General features: G+C 36.8%; 1 long non-coding RNA gene across 1 annotated transcript; it reads left to right on the forward strand.

Moving 5' to 3' along the window:
* Nucleotides 1-7,806: 7,806 nt before the first annotated feature.
* Nucleotides 7,807-8,869, forward strand: LOC146736151 (uncharacterized). The gene is made up of 2 exons (XR_014930896.1): nucleotides 7,807-7,888; nucleotides 8,088-8,869. It is a non-coding gene; the product is annotated as an uncharacterized LOC146736151 (long non-coding RNA).
* Nucleotides 8,870-20,752: the final 11,883 nt, after the last annotated feature.

Below are 20,752 nucleotides of genomic sequence, written 5' to 3' on the forward strand. Positions count from 1 at the left end.
CAATTATGTTTCACTAAGTTTGCTCGTAGGATTGTTTATCCACCCACATTCAGCTTTTTTTAAACAATCAGTAAGACTTTATTTTTATTTGGGCTTTAGCTCGTGTGCGTACTAATGTGCTGCGGTTGTGTGCCTATAATTGTATCACATGCCTTGGTGGCGCCACGCAGTGTCATATAGCGGTAAAATACACATAGGAATATAACCATCGCACGAAGACTTTTCTTGAATATGAATTTCGACCAGAGATTTTTGAGGGTGCAAGCCGAGACATTATATCGTTAGAAAAGTCCGAGGCGAGAGTCTTTGTGTCAATTAAAAGCCATCGACCATAGCATCCATAGTGTATTAGCATTTCATGGTTTCAGACCAGAGAAAGAAATAAGCACGCAGCTATCTCCAATACAGACTGTCCTTATTGTAAATGTACAGCCTTTATATAAAGAGAGAGTTACATAACTAACCAGTTGTTCAAATACAGGTAAATTGTAATTATGTGTACACGTCTGTTAATATGTAAATTACTACACATCTATTTTTTTAAACAATTGGTGATTCATATAGAATATTCTCAATGGAAAGTGGAACCATGCCGTTATTTTCAAAGGGAATATAGTATATAGTCCTGAAACTGTTATTACGAAATGCGTGAATGGATACACGTGTGTGTAATCATTATTTTGTCTACTGAAATTATGGCAGATTCTGCTCGGTGAAAAACGTATGAATATTCATATTCTATTTTATATTCTAATACGGAACAAAACTGACATCGTGTTCTGTGTACATCGAGCTAAGGAACAGATATTTACAAGTTTGTACTTGATTGCCTTCCAGTTTTAACACCTTAGACCAATCAGAGAGCAGCTTGTTTTATGACACCTTTTTTCCGGCGTATATTATTCTGGCTTGTATATATGGATGTCGCAAAAAAAAACGTGGCACAAAAATTATTGTCATGACAGTTCCCCCTGGGAATATCGTTTTACAATGGATGCATACATCGAGAACACATTACATTGTTCATTATCTCGTCTCTTTACACGTGCCATACGCCGTTAAACATCGAGTTATGCGTTCGATGTGCTCAGTGAAGTACACTGTGTACTCGTTTCCAGAAAAGTATAATTGTTAATGAACATACGGAACTGTGCATGCTATTTTGTGTTACTGTACTGTGCTGTATGGGTAAAATAAATAAAATAAAAACACGAGCACATAACAGTAAAATAACACACTTTGAAACACCGTAAGCTGGCCGGTGACTACGGTTCGCACTTATGGGATACCAACCCGCCTTAAAGACGAAGGAAATTCCTGTTTTAAATAATCGTAGCCAAGAAAAGAGTCTTCCAATTTTTCACACGTTTATAAAAAAATGCGAAACGTGTTGATTTTACGCATCGTATCATCTGCCGTCTACGTAATCTCAAACTCAGGCATTTGGTTTATAATCCGAGAGTATTCATGAGTTTTAATCCTCGTCTTGATACTGCGATTAAAAATCCCCAGAGGATCACTGGAGCCTTTGTTTTGCCGCTTGTTACGGCGGCTGTATCACAACCCCCGCGCTATGCGCACAAACATACAAAATATGCCTTGTGCCTGGCAAGACAGAAAATGTTTTGAGCGACAGAATGGTAAGATACGCCACCGCAGATCCCCATCTATTTTTTAATAACTGTAACTTCATAACAATCCTAGGAATAAGGTGGCATTTTCAGGCAAGATAAATATGTCAGACAGTGTCCAGTTTTTGTGGATAGTGGCTCACAAGCACGAATCAGAAATTGTATTCCTTTTAAATTTATAAAGCGGTAAATTCACCTCGTGAGAAAAAATGCAGTTCAAAATATAGGTATCTGGTTACATTTCCTTTTAAACTTGAAATAAGGGTTGATTTTGTCATTTTATTTAGTGGGGATAGAATCGTGAATAACCTTGGTACTGAGCTGCAGAATATACCATGTATGAATGTTAAATCAGCAGCAGTTTTATTCGTGACTTGGACAAGGTCACGAACTCTGGTGATTCTTGCATCCACAAAGTGCCTCATGAGCATATTATATGGGGCATATTACATGCTTGGTTAAATAAAGTAGCGAGTGAATCTAAACACAGAGATAATCATGGTAGCTGCACATATGAATAGCAATATCTAAGGCGCATAGTGCATATGCGCGTTGAGAGTTACGTAACATATTGCCCACCCCTTCTCAGGGGAGGGGAGTATCAGAAGAAACCAATGTCGATCTTGCAAAAATAACTTGTGAAACATTTTCTGGATTATCAGGACTACGTCGATGGGCGGTTCAATGCTATGGAAAAGATATAATAAGTGCGTGGTAAACAGGCTATATTTTGTTCAGTTGCTCACTGTTGACGCAGGTTCTAATGGGTATAAGTTCGGATATTCCCAAAATAAACACCTAAAAGTTTTAACACCACGGGTTTTCATTTATGTAAGTGTTGTTGTTACCCAAAATTACATGAAATAGTCAGGCTTCATGCGTGAGGCTAAAACAAAAGTATGTTTCAATTTCGATGCCATCAGCATTCTCCTACATTATCACGTGGTTTTGTGTCTTGTATGAGTGGCAGCAATATTCGTCACTTTGCCAAAGTCAAGAAACACTTTAAGGCTTTCTGTTATTATACACATGTTCCTAGATTTGCCAAAAATCGACAGGAAATTCTTAACCATTTTATCCAAGATATTCATGCGTCCAAATGCGGTGATCTCTTCAAGATTCTGTTCAGTGATTGGTTAATCCTGCACTGCATTCTATTGATATGTAAATGAAGTCAGTGATTCTTGTTACAGTGTTTGCCGTTATGTAAGTTTTATAAAATGAACACAAATCGATAACGAAGAATAAATGTGACTATTAATAACATCGAAAACATGGCAAAGACTCGGCATTCAGTCAAAGAGTGTCATTGCCTTAACGATTTTCAAACAAAATGTATTATATTTTATCTGTGTTATATTTATTGTTCAAATTCTGTAGAAAATAAGAAAGACTCATCTTACCATAGGCATTTACTCATGTCGTTGAATTCGATGAGATATACGCTTTCGGACTGTGAAGCGGCGCCTCCTTTAGAATTTGCCGAACAAAATACCGAGAATTACTCCATGGCACGTGACTAATTTGCATAGTTATGCACCGTTGTATGCGCAGACATTGAATTTGGAAGTCTTATTATTCATATAACAATAATTATAGCGGAGAAAATATACCTTTGCAGTTAAAGTTATGCAAGGAATTCCAAAAAACACCGGCTCGCACTAAAGAGGTACCATGTCCCATGGAGGTAATAAGATTATTACCTCCATGCATGTCCTCTGCTGCCATGTTCCGAGGATAAATAAACATTTGAAGCGGGGGGGGGGGGAGTCGTCACCTGCGCATGCGTCAGATGGCCATAGCGAGTTATTGTTTACAAACAAACGTGAGGCTTTGCGTTTCTAGTGTGTGTTGTTATCGTCGCTTGGGACTCAATTTCCGCGCGTGCGCAGGTGACGACCCTCCTGCTTCAAAGCACAGAACAAATACATATACGCACTGTTGCAAGTGTGAATAAAGATAACCTACCAAGAGTATATAAAAACCTCTGTGTATGATCTAAAATCTCTCTAGTGAGTGTTTTAAACTTGCTAATGACAATATACCGGTATATGTAATGCACATGTGTTTGTGAGCATCGGTTTTAACAACCTAGACAAAACACATTTCAGTTTTAAAGCAGTTCGTAGCCGAGAAGAGTGCCTCTCAGTTCTTGTCACAATTATAATAGAATGCGAAGTGTGTTATCCTGGATTTTACACAACGCATCCTCTGCCATCCACGTAATCTCAATCGATTCATATTCCTTTAACATTCACATTCGGTTTTATACCTTGACGTGATGCTGAGAAAACAATCCCAGAGGTTTACTGAAGCCGCTAACTTGCCGCTTTTTACGAGAACTGGTGTAAATTGCAACCTTAGAGCGATGGTATGGTAAAATCGTGAACCACCGAAGAAGTAGGCGAAAGTCTGGTTGAATCAGTCGCGACGTGATGTTATTAAAATAGTGAAGCAAGTCGCTATTTGATCACAAACCATTTATCTGAATTGTTCACACGAGTTTTGAACAAAAATCTCGCCGTTGGAAAGGCATTATGGGAAATACACTACTGCAGACCCCCGTATTTTTTAACTGGTGCTTTATAACAATCCTGGCAATTGGGTTTATCGTTTTCAGGCAAATCAGACAGTGTCCATTTTTGTAGGTGCAGGGAGACCACGGATTAGATATTTATAGATCGTGCCTCTTTCAAACGTATACAGTGATACATTCAGTCGAGAAAAAAGTGCAGTTCTAAGCCACGATGTGAATGAGGTTAATAACAGTTGATTTGGTTATTCGCACCTCCACAAATTGTCTGAGTGTAAAAAGATCGTTTCTTATGTGATGTAGAATGAGTGGATTGTTAAAAAGTGCCCATTAACAATATCAGCAAGGTTACTATCTGTGATACACCCTTTTCATAAAGAGGGCGCTTGTGCGAACTATGACCTCAACGATCAGATTATTAAAAACAAGAGCGCGCCCTCTATAATACTCGCTGTGAACAAAGGAATTTGAGAAGTTGATTTTGTGGTTCACTTTTGCCATTCTAGTTTAACTTACGTTATTCCGACGATAAACACCACGAAGGTCCAACCTCACACTGTTGCGTGTCATAGCCACTATGATGGGTGAAGTGGGGGCGCAATTAATGTGTGTCAGAGACTGGGAGTTATGAGGCGAATGTATAAAATGAAACGGTCACCGAAATCGGAGGTAAGAAGCGTGTTAAAGAGATATCTGTGATTTATTCCATCAAATGACTTGAGTTGGGTAAGCTGACATAGCCCAAATTAATGCCATCATGAATCTTGGCACTAGAGATGCGCGCGCAACACGTACCCATCAATGATTTCACACTGTGATAAAATATTTACACTAAATGCTGGAGAAAACGATAAAGCCACCGGCGCAATTAACAGTGCCACGAGAAAAAGTTTTCAATTTTTTTTTGTCATTCGATACAAAAGAATGGGTTTCATATAACAATTCATAAGATATTCAAATACACTATATTTTCCGAAAGCATCTCGACAATCACTAATATTAAATGTTGCACATGCTATTAAAGATCCGCCATGAAATTACCAGACCTGGCTTGTTGTGTTAAAGTATTGGAAACTGCGGTAAGCTTTAAGGTGTCTAGCCAGTATTACGGCAAAATTCAAATCATTTTTCTATAAATCTACAAAAGTCCAGCATCCTTTGATACTGTTTTTGGATATGGGTGTTTGATGGGGCGATGGCGAAAGGGGCGGGTGGGTTGTACCCTCTCTTCCTCAATTGAACTATTTTCAATTGAACTATTCCCATCGTTGCGCATTTTGAAAATTGGATCAGTCCTATTTTCATATTTCATGTTCCATCTTTCATTTGTATCTGTTGTGTCATCGTCATTGTTAGTCAATGTGTCAGGTAGTTTTATATTACCTTTCACCTGTTGCATACCTACTGGGTAAGACGTCCTTAAGACCTCCTCACCCCTATCCATGATCCTAAATTGTCCCTCCAGTATCCCTCTCCTATTTTAATAAAATAATTTTAATTTAATATGCCTCCCTTCAGCAAGCGTATCAACTATCTGAAGTGGCATATACAATTGCACTGAGGGCTGGAGTGTCAGGGTTAGGCTTTAGGTTAGAGGTGGGGCCTTAGGAAAGTCTTTCCCCTTACTCCATTCACTCATATGCACTAAACGCATTGCTGCTGTTGTCTGTCAAGCGATGCTATCAGAATCCCGAGGGCGTCCACATTTACTGCGGCGAACAATGCACTTATGCTACCTTTACAAACATCGATCAACGAACTCTAGATCTGTCAGGTGACACTGCGGACTACTCATCACCTCATATGCCCGAGAGGACGAGTAAACACCGACTGCACGTCTGCATCATTACGCATTTGTTCAGACATCAAACGATCGACGCCGTGGTGCGTACGCAATTAATAAAGAGTACGACCTGGCCAGAAGAGTAAAAAAAACATACATGTAGTATCCCGCGCAGATAACAATCCAAATTATACACAAGGCATGTATCCACTGTATGACATCCAATTAGTACCCATAATACTGTTTAATTGCTCCATGTGAGACATATAAGAAAAGAAAGGACGCAAATGAAATTTTACAGCATCCGCCGTGTATGCCTCGTTAAAGACATTCTAATTTGGTAGATACTCTGTGATTTGCCGTAACTGACCTACAGTAAAGTTTGATTGCATGGAAGCTAATTTGGTGTTTCCCCCCAATTTGTTAGTCATCAAAAAAAGCACGAGATTTATGCCTCTAGTTCGTGATTCTCGTTAATTAGATTTCTTTTACAAAGATAAAACTCCTATTTTGTGCCAAAGATCTTGCTTCTTTCGTAACTGTCATCTCTACTTGTAATAGTTGCTGTCACCATGGGAACGTGATTGCCTGTTCAATGTATATTATATTCCATCAGGGATATACACGTTAATGTCAATTTTAATTAAATTTTAACTGAAAAATACTTCACAATAACTAAGAAAACAAAAAACATGTTTAGCGATTGGTAGTTTAGCGCATACCAAATAAGTATTATCTTTTTAAAAATGCATTAAAATAATAATTATATAATCAATTATTCAATCACATTTCAGACTGTCTGAAGAAAAACAAGTATTTACATAGGGGTAAATAATTTGTATTATTGAAATAGATGCATATCTTTCTCTAAATTCAGAGGAATTGACACACAAATGCACACAGTTCAATTAATTTTACGTTATACATTCTGTTTTGTTAAATACTACACCTGGATGATTTCAGAATGCATCTATTTGTGGTGAACTTTGGACAATGTGTTTCATATTTCACATCTGGTTTATTATTGAATAGATTTACATTTGCATTCAAGATACTTATTTTTCACATTCACATATTTTTACGCGCGTAATTTTTGGTATGGCATTTCTTTATCTAACATTCATTTAAAATATAAAAAAATAATTCTCCACGACGTGTAATTCCGATATTCGAAATCATAGCAGTAGTTCTTTGCGGGGCAGTCCCAGAACGTCTGTTATTTTTTTTCGTGGACGTCCGGGATTCGCAAGTTGGCTTGAAGCATACATAAAACGCAGAAGTTGCGTAAAAAAACAACATGTCAACAAATGCTGCACTTTGATTGGCCTTACTGTAAAGTGCTATGGCTGGGTTACCAATCAGACACGATCTTATAAGTAGCTTGGTGTTGACTCGGGTTTCGTCTTATAGGATTGGTGATGTAACATTTCATGTGATATCTTAACTCGTTCATAAGAATATTTTCTTTGAAATAGAAACGTGTACTGGGAGGTTCTAGCATTCGACAATTACAGCGTTGGCTGCCTATCTAGACATATCCCCCTACCGTCAACACCGCTGTATACGCTATTAAACTGATCGCTCCAAATACCTGAACCGTGACACAATATCCGTAAATTATTCTAAAAATGCGGTTTTGTCGTCAAATATGTTAGAGAGAAAACTCATGCATAATGAAGGCGCAATTTGCAGTGTGACCTTTTCCCGAACCGACAATAGTGTGTTGGCAACTCGGAAAATACTCCCAGTACGTCTGACAAATGAACTCTACGATGTGTCATGGAATTTGCAGCAATCGTGTCATGAATGCAAGCGCCCCCGTTAGTTCTACGACAGACAGTATGAGTAAGACGAAGAGACCGATACCGTTAATTAACAGAGTGTATTGGGCGCCTTGGATCAGACCTCCGTTCCGCAACAGCCCGTTAATTAAACATAGAGGTGAGATGAGGAGTACTCTAATGAAACTACTTATTCCGCAAATTTGCTGAGCTGTTGGTATTTTACTGTGGCTCGATCTATCGCTGGTCTTGTGTTGTCACAGCGAACGTGATTAACGTAACCCTTGTTGTACAGAACCCCTATTGGTCATTGGTCAATGACTCGTAGATATAACACCTGATTTATGTTCGTTTCACAGTTGCGCGCCATTACAGATCACGTGTTCAGCTCATCCAGTGGAGTAGCCTTGCAGCTACGACGCTCGTCGATAATCTCTTATTTCTGAAGGAAAAATGCTAACCTAAACACCTCAGTTCACGAGTTAGTCACGTGAGGAAATCCGAATGCTAAATATGTGCTGAACAAGATATCGCAAGTAATTTGTTTATTATTCAACCAAAGAGAATACAAGTTTCATCTTTAATACGAACGCCACGGGTGACACATTTGTATGATTCGAGATACGATGATTGTATTCCCTCATCATAAACATGCCATCTCCGGCTGTTAAAGAAACATATGTTTATTCATAACTGGCACAGTGTTGGGTTTCCATGAACGCAATCTCCAATGAAATGCAATACCACGAACGTGTTTGCAATCAACTATACTACAAAACTCCCTAATCATATTTATTGTATTAACACTCGACAGAGATTATCTCCTACAGCGTATTTATATATATGTATGTACTTAAAGATATGAACATAGTACCCTTAGTGTACAAGCTGACTGGTGCTGCTCTGTGTTATCGATACTAGGACCGATCATGCGCAGTTCAGTATGGGAGGGGGTGCGATTCGATATTACAACGCGAATGATGGCAAGCTGAAGGGAAATAGCGATTAACCCAGATTAGGGAACACATGTGGCATTTCATATGATATGTCGACACACGATTCTGCCGTGTCAATAGTCAGTCATGTTGTCAGATGTACACCGAGGTGACAGGTGAACGGATATAAACGAGCTTTCCCTCTCTTCGATTAGTATGCACGTTATGCAAAAACAGCCACAGTTGGGTTGAGTTATTAGGATGGTGGGAATTCTTACCACGGCCTCGTTGCACACACCACTGTCAGTCAGTCACAGTTATTATCGTCTATACGAGGTTGGAATTTCTGAAAAAAATGTATTGACTTAGGAATTGATTTGTTATTTAGTGAATAGTTAGTTTGGGTGACATATTGTTGAATTGAGCACCCCAGCCACTTCAAAAATGTACTTAAGGATGTAGTAGAGGATTTTTTTTCTTTGAAAATATCAAATTAACTTTTTTTTTCATATTCTCCTATAAGCATATATAAAATGCATTCAACTAGAAAAAAACAATTGTAGCGATGGTTTAGGAGGGCAATACATTTAGATTAAATCTGAGATACAGTGTGTTTTATGTGTTTTTTTGTGATTTTTCCACGCATAAGAAAACGTCAGTATTTAGGGTTAGTCTAAAGAGTTGATCTCGACTCCCAGCTGCTCCACGATAGTGATTTTTGGCATAGGTGTTCTCTGATAGCTGCTAATAAAATCTGTCAAAGGTAGTTTGTCTACTACTTTGACTTTAGAAAATACGACACAACTCTCCCCGTTGTGAACTCTGACATGGGGTATCATATTTCAAAATAACGTTGAAGACGTTTTTGAAAAGCGTTATGAGGTCAAAATCTAGATCACGCAACAGTAGACGAACTGGGCAATTGAATTCAAACGTTTTACAGTATCTCTAAGTAGCACGAACATCATTTCTGTGGTCTTATTTCGGTTTCTTCGAAAATAACATCTGTTTGTACAGTGATCACGTGATTACACAGCTCCAGTTTTGTTGTTGGAATATTTATTTCATAGTACGTCCGAAATGTGCTATTCAATTGCAGTAGCAATAACCTCTACTACATCCTTAACACAGGCATTAAATACACTTACATGTTTATATCAAGATTTGTCTTGGCAAACAGAGATCAACAATATTATCAACATGATACTCCAACATTTTACTATGTGTAACTGGTTACACTAGTTCGGACGAAGTGTAGCGTCTTGCTCGTCTAATTCATTGCGTCTGTTCGTTCTTTCGTCGAAGGCAATAAACTATACATTTCTTGCATGGTCTGTTGGAAAGTCGACTAGCGTCCATGTTTTCTATGTCCATTCTCAAGAACGCAAGGGCGGATTTTGCGACAATGACGTTCTCTTCTTGTTTGCGACCTATTTCAGATAAACCATATTTCAATTTGGGTTCACTGAACACATTTGTGTAACAAAATCCATAGTATTCAATACGTATAGTGCGTTGAATCTAAACACGGTATTGCACGGTATGCACAAATATTATAAACAAAAGACCCCCTTACTACGCCGTTTACATTGATATCGAAGTCAATAAATACCATATATCAACAAATCAGTACACAATAAAGGGAATATATAATGTCACAACTCTGTTGTTATCCCTGTAAACATTCCATTATTGTATATATTTTGGGCAACACTGATGGGCATATTTGTTATAGATTTAATGTGTTCCCGCAATTTATATTTTGCGTATTCCGGATACTTTTTAGACCGTATTAGATACATTTAACACAGGGCAAGCAATCCCGGCCATTGATCAATAATTGTGACACAAAATGAGTTTTACTTTCCGCATCTGCCATCATCTGAAATTAAAACTGTCCCGTTTTAAAATCCCGCTCCTCCATCAAATCCTCAGTATTATAACAAATTTAAATAGTAATTTTACCATGTTATTATCTGTATTGAGAGCAATTGTGATCAGAATATGTGTTTCATGGAGTACGTGACATCGATGGATTGATGACACCCAATTATGATAGTAACTATTTCTTGTTCGCGATGCACCTGACTAATATAGATTGCAGTGAGAATTACACCTGGGAATTTAACCATAATGACTCTTACAAATTGTCGATCTATTAATAGATTATGCAAATTGATATTATTGAGATGATGATCCGCGTTCTTTGAATAATAAATTATATAATAATTGCTCGAGTGTACCTCAATGTTGTCATGTATTTAAATTTTAATTAGATGTACCATTACTCAGGCTGGCGTAATACATTCAAATATTTATTGTTGCGTTAGTGCGCAATATAGTCTCCTGGTGCAAATGTTTGCTCGCTTTCTGTTACTTGTGTTCTGAAAACCATTTTCTAATGCTGTGGATTTAATGACTTTCAATTGTCGTGAACGTCTCTCACGGGAACGGACACATGTCGAAAGGGGACTACTTGATGGAATAGAATACATGATTGTTGACAACAAACGAGGTTATGTTTCATGAAATGAATCTTGGTGGATTGATGAGTTTACGAGCTACAGTCAAGGAACACTCTATATCGTGTTTAGCGATATAACGTTGTTTGGCTACAGTTGCTTATTCATGATGGAAATCGACAACAACACATACTTCAATGCAGTGGTTTCATCAACCCACAGTACTGACATTGATTAACATTACACATTGATGTTCATTCAATATTTACATAGTTAATCTTTAGGATATATAAGTCAATCGGCATCGGTTACGTAATCATTACCCAATTACAAGTAACCTTCATAATTTCAAATTACGATATGGTGTATTCCGTTGGGACACTCCGTCGCAATAGCAATCAATCAGTTTAACCGAATTCTCCAATCTGCTGTTTTCACTATCCACAATTACGCAGGATTAATGATGCTCGAAAACGTACTTTAGAGAACTAAAACAACCGTGGTTACTGCGGTAAGAGCCAACCTATCTAGGAAACTATTTATAGCTCTAGCAGTAATAACATATACGATGAATAAATGTTGTTGAGTGTGCGTTTTTCTGTTAAGTAGTTTGTACTCAGTTTTTAAAGTGATATACACGAAAAATAAAGCGATGTTTAGCAATGTATGTCTAGCATCCAAAACATGGCACATAAATGATGGGTGATGTTGAAACCGAAATCGTCATTCAACTCAGAAGCCATTAAGCGCGGTCTTACAGTTAGATGACAATTTCGGTTTCAAATGCCCAGAGAAAGTATTCCACGTTCTTCGTGTAATTGAGTGTTCGTATGCGAGGGATTTTTCCACACAAAAACGACGAATTCAGATGATAATTTCAGCGCCTGGCTTAATAATTGCCCCTACGAATTGTTTGACTGGGATAGTTTGGTAGTTTTTTCTTGATTTGTAGAAAACTGAAAAAAGGCGTTTCACAACTTGTCTCTTTATTTAGTTTCATGTCGTATTCAAGATGGTGACCCCCATATAGTAAACAACGCATTTATTATCACTTGTGTGCCAGCTGACTGTGTATAAATAGAAGACTATTTGTTGATTGGTTTCATTTCATAATTCGAATTTGTTTCATATACGGACGAAAGTGAATCTCTCTAGTTTGAATACAGTTTTTTTTGCAAGTGATGTCATGCCTGTATTTAATAGGGGTTCTATAATAAGTAAGCCTTGAAATAGTGAATACAATTTTAACGATGACTAATTGGTACTGAAATGGCGAACTGCTACATTTGAAGTGAATAAATAGCTGGACCATTTTTTCTGCTATATTGCGAATACCGGTGTACTTGAACCAGCTTTATTTGGAACATTCATGCTGATTACTATTTAATTTAAAAAATGACTAATCACCATTTGTTATTTTTGTTAAAAGTTGGAGACTTAATGGTGTTTTGTATATAATATAGCCCTGCTTTTAAAGTAACATTGTCGAGTTTAATTCCTGCAAAACATTCACCACAGAAACGGCTGCCACTTTTAGAAGAATGACGTGGTATGGAGAATTGATATGTTGTGTACTAGTATAATGCAAACAGCTGCTGAGCGCGTAGACACGAGCTTTATTACACTTCCTGGTATGCCTCGATACTTCCCTTACGTCATACTTGCATTCGGATGCATTGCTGAAACAAACGTTAATTTTCTATTATATAAGAATTCAATTAGTTGATTTAATCTAGCTTCAGCTGATAGCAAAGCGAGCTCCATGAATATTTAAAACGCTTGAATCCGTTCATATGGAAATATACATAACCAAACGAAATGACGTGGTACTATGTAAACGACAGTACCGCTAATTATACAACATTTGATGATTTGCATAATTGATCGTATAAATCAACGAAAGACTAACAATACTGAAGATACTATTTATTACAGGCACAAAACGAATGTAAATTACACATAGGATTAGAACTCACCACTTCGAAACATCTTATAATGAACGCGGGCCTACAATGATTAGATTAAACATGGATATTCTGACGTCACAAAAAATGTGCAGAATACATTTCTGCATATATACAGAACCAGGTATTTCATAATCAGAACGACTTAACCAGTTACGATTAGTTATATTCTCATTTACGATTTCGTGATTCATTATTATATACCGGCCAAGTAATTGACAGCGCGGGTAATCATTCAGCCACGGCGTTGCAGCTGGTGATTTCTAGCATTAATTTAAGACAAGCCATAGTGTTACTGACCATAATTTACCCACTGCAACATTAAAAGCAGCTGGCCTGAAAGTGTCCGTGTGCCGTTGACAGGGTGGAGTTATTTTAAGCAGTGATGTTATGAAATAGGCTTGTGGTTCTGGCTCATGAGTGGTCGTGGGAATAGATAGTGAAAATTAAAGAATGATTTGTTGATTGAGAATTATGTTGACTATGCCTTGTACTTAAAAATAAATAACGCAGCCAGTGTATAAGTAGCTAACACTGTTCTCAATCGTAATAGCAATCAGGTAAAGCATCTGTTTCTAGTACCCATGCGCAGAAGTAAGGATGCTCGAGAATGTACGTGAATATTTGATAATTGATCAAAAAAATGTCGGTTACACGTAATAACCTGCCGACCTGTTTTTTTTAATTAGTAAAGCTTTGAAAAAATAATGACCATCGATACATAACACTTGAAATGAAATAGCCTTATGGACTGCCATATGTCTTAGATCAGAGTAACATTTAATGAAATGTACACTCTGTAAGAATAATAGTTCTGTTCACAGTCGACTTCGCTGCAGTTTCAATAAATTAAAACAGAAATACAAAATATAGTCGACAATGAAGAAACAAAAATAGTGAGACAATCACAAATATCCAGTGAATACAAAAAAACTGTGTGGTGTGCTTGAAAATTGCAAAGCGTCATGAATATTATTATTTAAAAAGTAATATTACATTGTTGAATAATTACCCCGTGTTTGTTTCGTTGCTATGTTTTATTTCGATAGCGTCTACATAATTGATAGTGCCTTTCTACAAACAGAGAGTGAAATAAACTATAGCTCATCATGTCTAAGTGAGGTTATTTGATTGTTAGACTGTGCCACGCCTAAATTATTTCCCGCAGTGATTCTCGAGAAGGAGCACGGTGGTATGATTACGCTGGGAATAGTAGTTCTCAGCTGTAGTTTATATCAACTAAATCTACAATCGGGGTTGTCGCAACTAAATTACCGTAATTGATGTTTTGTACATTTAATCAACCCATCTATGTTGGCTTATGTAATCACGATAGTTTTGATAATCTCCAATTATTCGGAAACGTTAGTCTAATCTCAGACTGATTAAAAATAATAGACTTTCAAAATCCAGTTATGTTCAATACAACTGTATACTAGTCATTTCAAATTGGATAACGGAAACCACTAATAAGCAAATCCAGGTACATACATAATACGGCTGAAATAAAAAAAATACAACATTTTAATACCAGAATGAATGTAAAAAACAATGTGTAATTTATTACATAGATTTATTTTGATTTTTTTATAGCCACATTATTATGTAATATACACAGTTTTACAACCTAGCAACAGTTTTATGTTATCGTAGTAAGGGGCGGGGCGTTTATCACAAGTAGAAAGAAGCCGGAGGAATGTTGTTCTGTTCATGCTTATATGTTAGAGGGATCCGAGGCAATGATCTACAGTCACCATGTAGTTTTGATGACAGTTGATTGGAATGTTCCAAGGGGTTCCATTCATCGTACGTACGTCACTTTAACTGTAGTGTGACTGAAAATCAAAATGGTAAAATGTGGGTATTATTATCACACATAGAATCAGGGAAACTAGCATGGACACCATAACAAATAAAATTAATAATCACTAATCGGATATTTTTGTTTGAATCTCAAAGTACGTACTTATTATTATTAGTAGAATTATTACTACTTTAATTGGCCAGGGTCATCTAATTTCTGTCTATTTTTACGAAAGGTCATTATTTTGCTTTCAGACTAACTTGAAGTCCTACCGGCCTTCGCCCCTGGGCATAAACGCACCTTTTTTAAATACAAGTTATTAAAACATTCTTGATAATCGTTGCTTAGGGAACCTTCTCTGTGTAAACTTTACTTGCTTGCTAAACAGTTTTCTGACATTTGTAGAATAAGAAATGTGTTCTAAAACGCATTCATTTGCCAAATCATGCAGGATCTCTCGTATCAAAACTGTGCTGATCTAAATGAAGTTTGCGTAGGCTCAGTTCAGTTCAATAATTGCATTCGTAGCAACATCATCAAACCGATCATTGAAATAACCTCTATTGTATTGTTCTGTTCATTGAAAGATGTTTTTTCAACATATACAATTGTAATCTATCTGATGTATTATATACATAAAACTATCTATCACTTTCATAATCAATATTCTTGTCATTGAGTCTTTTGTGCATTTCCCATTTCTCTATTCAACAGCGAATGGCGAATCGCAAAAACGATATAGAAGTTTTCTAAATCAAGTGGCGCAGCTGCAATACAGGGTCTTAGGGTGAACGTCTAGACGTCTTGAGTGTTTCGCTTCCAAGCGGACTGACTCTGCTGCTGAGTATTCGCGTGCAAGCAAAAACGTTGTAACATTTCATCAGTAATTGTACAAGTAAGTGATCACGCGCAATAAACATGACATGGAACCACCCTGAACGGTGATATGCTTTATTTCCTTCAGAATCAGTTACATTATGTTTATTACATTAATGACGTGAAGCGTATTGGATGCGTTAAATAATGAACCACACATAACTGGGCAAGGTTGAAACAAGAATCTCCCGCTATCATGAAATACATATTCATTATTATAACATTCCATTGCCCATATTTGGAATCGTGTTACGTTATTGCGTTATAAAACAACTTAACCTCATGATTTTTGCTATTACGGGGTTTGTCGCGGAATAATTAAAAGCACTTTAATACAAACAAGCTAAACAAAAAACTGTACTACCACTCTTAACTAAATTAAGGTATTCCTTAAATATTTTAAATTTTCAATGACTGTTGAACCCAGCCGGACATTCAGCGAGCATCGTGCGCAAAAAACGTTAACAACGAAAAGGATGAAAGGAATGTCTTTAATGTGCTGAGACTATTTACTTCAAACATGTGCTTGAGAGTTGTCCGCAGCGCAGAACAATATGTGTGTGCATGTTCTAAGCGCACTAGTTGGGGGTTTTGGTGTAGCACAGTCAAAAATATGAAATACACCGCCGAATAAACTCATATATCCCACTAATTGTATAACTTAATAAATATAAACAGTGTCATTTTAAATTCAGAGTCGATTTCACGCTCGACATTGTGCCCGCCGACTGCGCTCAAATTATTTCGTATATCATTTATATCATAGGTAACGTCTCATGATGGCATATGGTTATGGTTATTAGCATCGTTGACAGTCTGGGTGCACTGAAACACCGATATTAGGCACGACACACAACGTACGTTTAAAAAGCATGTATTTCACAAGTAGCTGAGATGGTAAGTATTGATAGTACGAAGACAGATCTGCCCATCACAATCGAAGGCGATCAACATAGTATATTAAACTAATTGGCGTACGGTGCATAAATAACGACACAAATGAATAACAATTACAACATGACCAAAAGAAGACGTTAAACATCTGGAAATACCATTTTTCTTATTTAATAAAATTGAACTAATCACTGCTTAAAATATCATTGACACTTAAACATACATGTAATACACAATTACCAACATTTTCCCGTTAAACTAAAACAGATGTTTCGCCAAAATACTTCTGCTTCTTTCGTAGGCTATACATGACCTCGTTACATATTCAAGAATGTCCAATTTCGGATTATTGGAAATTCCCGACAAACTTGAAATCCTGTGGATAGATAAACGAACATTTAATGGTGTGAGGGAAATTTGTACTTGTTCGTTTCATATGGACACATGTATGCATGTTATACAGGATATGACCTATACGACAATCATTACAGTTATGAGGGCATCAATATACCCGTTTACTTTACATAATTTATCGTGTCCAGTTTGTGAAACGATCTGCACGTTTCTGAATGTTTGCTTACCGTAATGCACTGAGTCGCACAATGCAGCAATGTAACCTTTAATGGTTATTTGCTCTATTAAATCCAAACAACTTCAGAAAAATATTGCACTAGGTTGGATTTAAATTTGTTTACAGCTAGTTCCCGGGTAACACTACGGAACAATACAAACATGCCAATTGTATTGACGTAGTGGCATGAGTTTGAACATTTGTATCTAATGGTGTATTGCAATCGAATTTACATTTTCCATAATTCTTAAAATAATAATAGACTTCATTCATTCATCCATTGCTTAAAGCTAAATACCGCCATGGTAAATGTATATTGAAAGTAATTAATGGATACCTCAGCATCTTGTATTCATTTGTCAACTTTCAAGTGGTGTTACCATTCAAAGACATTGAGACCGAGCAATCAACAAATTGAAACTAAGAAGTAAGATAACAACGACTGCTGTCCATCCAATTACTCCAAGGTCCATCATGACGTCACACATACTTGAACTTGGCATCACTCGTTAATTATAAACTTCGTACAATTTTCAGCCCGGACCGCATTATTATGTTGATAAATTGAACCCAATATTGGTTATCTAAATCAATATCACTCTGATATCACGCGACTTGAGTCAATATAGTTGAAGAAGAAAAAAACACAATACAGTACGACCCTGCGCTCTTAATGCATATGACAGTTGATAATTTAATACTGTTAAATTAAACATCTGCAATTTTGAAATTATTCTTTATTGTATTCATCCTTTACGAATTCATATTTTATGAATTGGGACAGGTCAGCTACTTCCGGTTCCGGCGAATCGTTTGATCTTTTAGGCCAGCCACATGGGAACGTGTGTTGAGTGCGTTTTGTATAATTCCCAGGTGTGCCACGTCCTTGTTAGAGTTTAAACGTATTACTGTCCTGCTATTTTTAATACTTCAAGCCAATTTTTAATATGTACCACTGACAATTATATGACTAATAATACAAGACGTGCGGCCTTGGCGAATAAATGAGGGTACCGCCACATTTGAGTCTTGTAACTAAATATAAAAACGTTCGGATATTTTACAACCAGGCGGTTATTGGTCTCCATATACTGCATTGCACTAGGCGTTCCCTTCGGGCAAACACGTCGCCAGTCACCTCACATGTTTTAATATTCTTACCCGCACATTTACAACAAAACATAAAACCACACGCACTTACTTAATCGACTTCGATGTATGGCTTTACAAGTGATGACCGTCTCGTACACGGTGTATTAAAGATTATTTATAATGTTATGATAATCACAAATTTAGAAATGAATAATCATATTTTCAAGACTTTGTTAATTACAATATATCAACCATGTAACGTCACGTGTTGAAGAACACGAACATCTTCGGTTGCAGAGTAAGTACAACATTGTTATGAACAAGTTTTATGGTGTAAGAGGAAGCGTTTCTCAATTGGTTAATTAATTAATATGGATTTTCGATTCTGAAACCTATTAACATTCATTTTGATGGATATCAATTTTGACTTCTTGTTCCGTTTCGATTACAGTTTAGTGATACGTACGAGTGATATGGACACAACACACACAGTGCACATACTGATTCAAAACATGAAGCATGATATCACTAAAAGCCACTGGCATTTGAAAAAAAAATATCTAGCTATTAACAAATTGTTCATTGACAGATGAAATGCACATCATGAACGCGCTCACATTGTGGTGACCCGGAAGGATCCATTTTAATCTGGTTATACATTTTTGAATGTTAAAATAAGCGGAAAGTACAGTACAGGAAAAACTCATTAGGCGGCGTGTCGCATCCACAGAAGTTGATGACATCCTGAGTGCTGACATGCGTGTGACGGCGTGTTCCCAATCGTAGGTTTGACGCCGTTTGCGCTATCCCACGATAACATGTCGCAGAGCTTCATATAACTTGACACATAGATGGCGACGTTATTTTCGTATCAGATGTATTGTCAGTGGACGCATAATTAGTTTAACAAAACGATACAAAAAGCTGTTAATTGTGATCCCACATCCTGCTGCACCTGAACCCTGCAGTCGAATTCGATTATATTTAACGTTTCTCCCCCTCCCTTTCAAGACTAACAAAATGCCGAGTACACATCCGAATCAGCGTTCTTCTAAATATACAGCGTGTAGAATTTTCTCCTGTCACTTACTGGGTCATCATAACAAACAATCTATGAGTAAGAGTGATTATTGCTGTCAAATAAATACTGAGAGATACCTTTTCCAGTACAATGATGGAGCAGTTGAGAGGATGCTATTTCTAATAACCTTAAGTGCACGATTGCATATCTGCGGAACTAAGTAAATATTTTAAAAATGGAACACTGGCATTATTAAAAGTAAAATCTAGCGCTGGAATAACCTTAGATAAAAAAGTTTGGCTGATCAGCGGTATTATATTTAGTATGAATACCACGTAAAGAAAACGAGCTGTTTATAGCATAATCAGTTCTAGCTACACCGTCGGAAATAATTAGAACAATTCGTGAAATAAAATATAGCCTGACTGGTGCAATAAATGACGCTGCGATCTACGATAGTTGCTACAGCGTCAGTTATCGATTACCTGCGTAATGGGTCGCGCTAGTAGAAAGCTAAAATCGTGAAATCACAAACTGAATTAGTGGCGACAGTAACAGAAAAGGTGTCGAGGTATATCACGTTCTACTTGTGGTTCAGACGAATGCCAGTATAGGATTTAAATGTGTGAATCATTTAACTGACGCTGCGATGGTTCTGCGTTAGATCTGCAGTGGTAGACATGTAAAATACAAAAAAATAAATTCATTATAAAAAAAACATCCTAGTTTAAATTATATGTATCATGTAATCTGAGATTTTGTTCAAAGTACATACTAATATTGAAGGTGACATGGGTATATGTATGTGATTCATCACAGAGATGCAGATTCAAGCCACGTGTCGTTATTGTCAGTTTAATATATACTTACCAGAAATTTGTGGGATATAGTGGTACTATGTCAAGACGAGTTAATGAAGTGACCGGATTAAGTGCAAATAATCCTGTCTAGTCAGAATTTCAATGTAGATTTCATATTATTATCATACAAACAGTAACAAAAAGTGATCGAGGTCGAACCAGACTCGCCTAGTCATGTACTTGTCAATTTATTGCAGCCAGTGCTTAAGGGCACATACGAAATAAACCACTCCTAAATAAAGGTAATGTAACTATGTACTATGATAATGTTTATTCTTAGAAAGATTAAAATGGGGTTCGTTCTACCCAAAAGAATAAAAATAACTCTCTCGACAAAATGCCTCAAAATAGAGGGAATAGTCACAAATGTTTAAAATATAATTGCACCTGATTCGTGTATTCGGATTCTCGTAACTATATTTCCGTGTGTGATTTCTATTAATTACATATGGTAACCGAAATTGTATTGGTCAATTGTATTGTTCTACGTATTGAAAAATTGTTCAGTCTTGGTTGCGCATAGAAAGACTTAATAAAAAAAAATT

The sequence above is a fragment of the Saccoglossus kowalevskii genome, chromosome 11, assembly GCF_978046115.1.
Source record: "Saccoglossus kowalevskii chromosome 11, keSacKowa6.1, whole genome shotgun sequence".
Lineage (NCBI taxonomy): Eukaryota > Metazoa > Hemichordata > Enteropneusta > Harrimaniidae > Saccoglossus > Saccoglossus kowalevskii.